General features: G+C 40.8%; 1 protein-coding gene across 1 annotated transcript in view; it reads left to right on the plus strand.

Moving 5' to 3' along the window:
- Positions 1–265: 265 nt before the first annotated feature.
- LOC114069172 overlaps positions 266–7,294 on the plus strand; it is a gene marked incomplete at its 3' end in the record, with an annotated part of 109,104 nt that continues 102,075 nt past the window's right edge. Inside the window, exon 1 of the mRNA XM_027905790.1 lies at positions 266–368. The remainder of the gene's footprint in view (positions 369–7,294) is intronic.

Below are 7,294 nucleotides of genomic sequence, written 5' to 3' on the forward strand. Positions count from 1 at the left end.
TTTGCAACCTGCGGGCCGGCTGGCTTGCAGCGGTGCTCCATCGCCGCCCCGGCCTTTTCGCTGTGCCCGCTGTGGCCGCTGCCGCAGGACAAGGGGCTGCGGGGGGCCGGGGCCGCGGCGGGGCCGGGGGGCGGCGGTCCCTGGGCGGGCGCGGTGCCGGGGCCGCCGGGCCGGGCAGGGCCGGGCAGGGCGGCTGTTGGCTGTTGCCATGGCTCCGGCAAGCCGGGGGAGCCCAATGAGCGCTCTGCGGCGGTGCCGAGGGGACCAGCCATTTTGCTTATGGAAAACAATGTGACATATTATGCTGTGCCGTACCGGGGAATAAACAAAAATCCCGTCGGGGGACGCAGCAGAAGCCGGGCATACGAGTGAGTAATTCCGGCGACCCGGCGGGCCCGCGAGCTGCCATTTTGACAGACTGGCGGCTGCCGCTCCCGCCGCTGATGGGAGGAGGTGGAATGCGGGGCGATAATGCTGCATATCTGCTGTCAGGCAGCGGAGCGGGGGTTTGTCTTGTAGAGGCGAGGTTCCTCTGCAGTGCTGTCTCGGCAGCTCGCTAGCTGCTGCTCCGAGCGGGAGCCGGGGATCCCGGAGAAGGGTGTCGCCCTTCCTCCCGCCGCTCTGGTGCGCGGCTGGCGCCGGGGCCGGGCGCTGCCGAGGAGCAGGTGTGCGAGGGCTCGGCCGGGCTCCCCTGCGGGCTCCGGGCTGCGCCTCGGCAGGTTGGCGTGGGAGCTGCTGCCGCTGGACTCCTGCACAACAGGGAGCCGCTGTGCGCCTCGGCTGCGGGGAGAGAGAGAGAGGTACGCCTGAGTGCGGTTCTGTGAGACGCAGCTGAGCGCAACTTCATGCGGGAAATATGCTCCTCTAGGTATCTGTGCGTGGAAAGGTTGGCTTTGGTCAGTGGCTGGTTCGGAGTGGTGACTGAATTCATTGATCTGACTGCGTTTTCCTTCAGTGTTTCGATGTGGTGTGTTCCATATGGTTGCTGATTCAGAAGGATGTTTCCAGTAGCTGATAAAATTTTATGCCTGTGCTAAAAGGCAAGGATTTTTTGTTGTTGTTGTTGGGATTTTCATTGTGCTTTTTACCGTCAGGATAGCATGGGTGAAATAAAATATCATAGAACTCCGCGAGCATGTTGGAAAAGCTGTACATCGCTGAGTTCATCATTATTGGATTCCATGCATTGTGTTCAGCCTCAGCGTTAGATTTAAATTGTCCAACTGCTGCTGTGCAGTATGTAGGTCATAATAAAAAGCAGCTTTTTCACCAGCTTTCAATGGACTGCATGCCCCTGTGCTGGGGTTGATTAGTCTGTGGTACTTGTGCTGTTAAGAGTAGTGGTATTATAGCTGGCTCACACCTCCTTTTTAAAGATATCGCACGTACCGTGCTAGACAGAGCACAACACACCCATTGTGTCCCTCCGTTTGGCGTTCAGTAAAAGGAAGGAAACGAGCACTCCACATGGAGCACCAGCACATTAATAGCACAAGACGGTTAAACTTTTATTGAACAATCAGTGATTCTGAGACAGTGTTTTTATTTTCTCTACCCGCAGTAGACAAATGTAATGGGAGGGAGGGGTCTTCTAATAGGCACTCTGTTAGTGCTGTAGATTTTCAGTGCAAAATTAATTGTTCTGAATAGTTATTAATCACAACATATCTGCTTTAGAGGTGAAAACTCTAGGTAGACCTAGGTCAATAAAACCGCAATCCCTCCAGAGTAATGTTTCTATTAAAGTAGCATTTTCCAAATTACCTACTGTATTCTTATGCAGTAATGCAATTTCTGAATTAGCTAGTACTGAAATGCATTAAATTATTCTGATAACTGAAACAAATTTTCTGATTCACCTTCCGTCTGTAGAAAATGGGATGATATTTTGGTTTTAAGTCTTCTTTAATAATTATGTGGATTTAAATCACACTGAAATGAGCCATTTGTTTGGAGAGTTGAGTGGGCATAAAATCAAGAATTTGAAGTCTGATATCTTTATAGTTAAATTAGTAACCAGTGCTGTGTTAACTAGGAGCCAAATTCCAATGTGTTGTTCTGTATATATCCTGCAAAGGCACTTGAACAAGCATGTTCAGGAACAATCCTCCAAATGAGACATTGCAGTATATAATTGGATTGCTACTATGCATTTTTTCTATTAGGAAAGCTCCATCTTACTTGAATCATTCCAGGATTTCGGTTTTTGGTGAATGCATAACCCCAACTTCTTTTTCTATACCTCTGGGTAGGGGTCACACAGTAAGTGGTTTAGAGAGCTCCCTTATCTGTGTTCTATAAAGTAGAATGTGCATTTGCAGTGTGGTACTATATGAATATTTATGATTGAGTCTGTAATTATGATGAAAATTATAAACAAGCAGAGATAGTATTTAAGATGTTGGTAAGCCTTAAACAAAGAAATAGACAGCTTTTGTTACAACAATAAAAAACATGGATAAAACAGTATACAAAAAGTGAAGCATCACTTCAAGGTGGACAAGGTGGATGTAATCTCACTATGAAGAAATTTAAGGTGTTATAAAAATAAGTGAGGACTAGGTATGACTAATCACTGAACAGTGGGCACTCATTTGGTGCATCCTGTTAGTCTCTGTTATTCAAACCAATTTTCTGTACTCTTTCCATTCTGCTTTTCTCCTTTTGTTGTTTTTCTCATATCAGTTCCCAGCTTCCCTCTCTTTCCTTACTGTCTCTTTGGCAACATCTGATCCCCTCTGAGCTATTTGTAAATCAAATCGGTGACTGTCAGTAATGGACATGGAGGTGCTGCAATAGAATCTGGTGCAGAGGAAGAATTTAAATGAGTTAGAGGTAAGAAACAGAACTGAGTAATGAGCGTATCCAGTATGAACTAATTCCACATGATGTAAGATATAAAGGCCTAGAATTGGGTCACTGATGTAGAAATCAAGGGGGCATGCAGTGAGAGGGACATTTTTCATATCATGATGAATTGAAGTGTACTTATAAACAGAAGGTTTACGAGGAGAACATGACAGTAATATGACATAAGACAAATTGGGGTTTTTTGGATTAGAAATGGTAGCATGGAGTTCCTGTTAAGTCTAGAAGTTTTACAGGTTTCAGTGAAACCATGGTTTCTATCAAGAGATGATTATACATTATTTGAAAGCCTTTAGGTTATGCAGAGGCAGACTCTTGGTCAGCAGAGATGTAAATAACATCAGCTGTCATGCTTTAGAATTACAGTCAATTCAAATATTTTTTTTGACAGATGACCTTAGAAGGTGACTGTGGGTCCATGTGTCACTATTAAATAGGATACTAACAAAGCAAAAGCAAGCCAATGAATCCTTAAATGCAGTATCACAGTAGCAGGTGCAAGTAGTAATAGAAATAAGAGACCAAGATGACCAAAGAAGGTAGAATCAAGTGTAATAGCTTTTTTGGTATATTGTTTGTTTAAAATAATTAGCTTTAAGCAAACAGTGATAAGAAGCAGTCAGCCATGGGGTGCATGGAGCACAGTAACCTTTATCAGCCTATGGACTATTCTCATGCTTACATATACAACCAACCTGTGAACAAGAATACAGATGGTATGTGACCAGGGAAGACACTCAGGTATCGAATTAGGGTACACTGTATGATGTTACACTGTGGAATGGCTGAATGTCTCTTCTGTAGTGCAAGGATCGGGTATTGAATATAATGCATCAATTATGAGATTGCATCTGGAGTGCACAAACTGCATCATGTGTGACGTTGGAACTGTATTTCTGCTCCAGTGAGGCTGTCTGCACAAACGTAGAAATAGACGTTTTCAATTTCTGCTTGTTTGTAAACTAGAATTTTATAAACTTATACTTTGGTGTTATGTCCTATTACTGTGATATCGATCCTTTCCCATGTCATTATTTCATATTACATTAAGCACGTTACTGCTGCCAGTTTGACCTTTCTTTTTCTACTGCTGTATGTAGTGTTTAACTTCTTATTTGAGAGATGACAGTACCATAGATACTCTGTGTTCATTTTTCTTCAAATAATCTGGCAAACATGAAAATGTTTTGACAAACGCTGGCCTTTCTGAAATTATGAAGCTTCTTAACATTCTAGGTCTAAAACAAAAGCTAAAAAGACTTTCAAAGGCACTGATGTAATGGAAAACTTCATGTATGGGAGGGAAAAGGGAGAAAAGTAAGTACTTAAAAGGGCAGCATGTATCTGAGTAAAGGCGTGCTGGATGACCAGATTTTAGATCTACTCCTGCTCTCAGTGTTTTTGAAGCATGAAATGTATTTTTCAGCTCCATAAGAGTGATACATTAGAGCTAATGCTGCTGTAAAGTAGGAAATTCCAAAGGCGGACCCTTTTCTTCTGTTATTTCTAACTTCTTTCCCTAAATAGATTGGTTTTTTTCAACTTTCTGTACTGAATACAGATAGTGTTCTGACTCATCCACCCTTAAAAACCTCACCAACCACCATCAGGGGTTGAATAGCACAGATGTGGTTCTGTGTTCTTAAGTAACTTGAGTAGCATACTGCACTTTTTTAAGAAGTGATGCTGAAGATCTTGAGTCTCAAAGGATGGTAGGAAAAAATAAAAATGACAGGAAAAGCAAAAATTCTTCCCCACAATCTTTACTATGATCAAACTATATAGTAAACTTTTTCATTAGTCTTTTCATAAAATAGCTTTTAAATAATGCTGAGATATAGAATAATGAAAGCTTTACTTCTTTTTAGGCTGCTTGTCTTGCATTTTATGTACAAGAGTTTTACGGCTAACTGAAGGTATCCCTAGTTTAGCAGCAGTGGCTGATTAAATTTGTCTGCAAGCATAGTGATTTTATTCTTTTACTTCTTCAGGACCCAAAAAATAGGCAGGGATGTGTCATCAAACCAAATGGAAATTGAATCAGTAACTGTTATTCTCATAGCTGAAAGTCAAATTCGTCGAGATTTATAAAAACAGTAAAATGTATTGATTTCTAAAGGTTGCTTTTGTTTATAGGATCAACAGTTATGCTAATGAGAAATCAGTAGTTGTGGCTGAAGGTCAAAGTAGGTGGAAGGATCTTTTTGTTTTTTTCAAGTAGTTTAAAAGCAACAGGTCTGGTTCATTACTGAATTCTTAGTTTATTTTTCTGAGCAGTGTCAATAGGTGATGTCCCAGTTCAACTGCAGCAAGATCGAAAGGTAGTTCCTAAGAGGCTTAGGGTTGGACAGTGTAGCCCATGCTGAGAAGGGGTGAGAACAATGTTAGGAGCATGACATCCATAGAGTGTTCTTTTCAGCATAATACCTTGTTGCCTGAGGACTCTGAATTAACTGTAGCCTGAATGTAAAGCTTCAGCACCATAGTGTACCTTGAGTGCTATCAAGTCTAAGAAAGCCTGTCAAGAAGTGCTGCCAAGTCTAAGAAAGCCATCTAAGAAATCTATCAATGGGATTGACTTCCTGAAAGTTAATATTTGTCAGAGTTTAGTTTCAGCAAATGGTGGGGTGGGAAGGCTGTCCATGATTCAGTTATCTGGGTCAATTCTGATGTCTGAAAAATGTATGAACCAGAAATTACATGTTACTGCAGAGGGCCTCTGTGCATATCAACAGTATTTTCACTATTTGAAGTGACCACAAGGAAGAAGTAGTGATTCAAGCAATGGACAAAGCATGGGGTAGGCAGTTAAGTTGCATGCTTTGAATGTTGTCTGGTTTTGAATGTTCATTTTCTCTTAGTAACAGAAAATGAGACACAGTTATAAAACAAAAAATATTTTCATTTTTGTAAATGTGATCTAAAATCAAGATATCTTTGCCACCAAGTTTTCAAGCAGGTGCAAAACGACATTTGTAAGGTATTAAATGCCTGTTTCTCACTGAATTTTGTATTTCTTTGAGAACTTCAAATTCTCTACTCTGTTGAGCAGATAATATGAGCTTTTTTAGCACCTTGGACTATGGTAAATAAGTGAGAGTAAATAATTGGTATGAGGTGGTTACTGATTCGTGAGAATTATGAAGAGTAGTATTTCAGAAAGGTTATTTTGTAGATCTCTAGCATGGTATGTTTTGCTCTCTCTGATGAAGCAGCCATCCTGAACCATCATAAGGAATGGGTTAATGAATTAGGTGGCCCAAGCTTTGGCTTGGTGTTTCAACTGTTGTTTTTAAACATCATGAGACATCTGTGGAAGGTTTGAATTTCAAACTGTAGCTTTTTTTCAAATTTCAGACTGTAGCTTTTGAGGCAATCCTAAGCTCTAGTGATTGGCCTAGATGAAGCATGTAATAAATAATTTCCTTTTGAATATAGAGGTCACACTACTGACTTCTGTGGATTTGGTGCTTTGCACTTCTTGAAATCGTAAGCAGTTATTGCCTGATTTAGGTACCAACACTGGGTTTTTTTCCTACTAATAGTAAGATTTTAGAGACAAGCAATAGTAAAGATTTTAGAGACAAGCAAGGAGTAGAAACCCGAAGGGGTGCCAATGCATACATTGCATCATACATACTTGGCATGTATAATTTAATTCATGTATTGATCATGTACATCACACTGCTCCTTCTAGCCAGTTATACAGTTTGAATATTTTAATAAGCAAATTATGACAGAAGCCAGCAGTCTCCAGCAGAAATTTAATTTACTTCAATTTCTAGTGAATTTCTAATGAATGTCACTGCTTAGAGTTCTGGGGAACTCTAAGCAGCGACATTCTCCCTGATAATCAAATTCATGGTAATTATACTGTTTTTCTTTTGGAAAAAATCTGTATTTGTTAGGAATCTGGAGGAAATAATTATTTCAGTGTGACTGGTGCAATCAACTGGTTTATTTTGAATAAGTAAAATATAGAAGAGGCTAATCAAATGAAGTGCTACTGTATGAGAGTGAAGAGAGAGGCTGACAGGTTTGACGGTAGAATAAAGACCAAACCAAAGGCTTTGTTTTGACATACATGCAGATAATCAGGCAAATTCAAGTCTTTTAAGAGACCTTTTCTGTAAGGGTCACTTTACAGATACGGATCATGTAATCTGAGCCTTGGAGATTATCATTCTACTTTTAAACAAGTACAGGAGAGAGGTTTTTAATTCCTTATTTGCATAGCTGTAGATTTACACGTTCACATGCTTTTGCCAGTGGCATTTGATTCACAGATGACTGATTTATGGTCTTGAGTAAAGTCCAGATTCAGAACACACTTTGTCAGGACTGCAAAATCTACAAAAATTGTTTGGATGCCTGCACCTGTTGTATTCAACACATACCATAGTGAAACAGTAGGAGGATGCCTTGC

This window comes from Empidonax traillii, unplaced genomic scaffold, assembly GCF_003031625.1.
Source record: "Empidonax traillii isolate 1590-97213 ecotype Southwest subspecies unplaced genomic scaffold, ASM303162v1 scaffold1207:size155010, whole genome shotgun sequence".
Taxonomy (NCBI): Eukaryota; Metazoa; Chordata; class Aves; order Passeriformes; family Tyrannidae; genus Empidonax; species Empidonax traillii.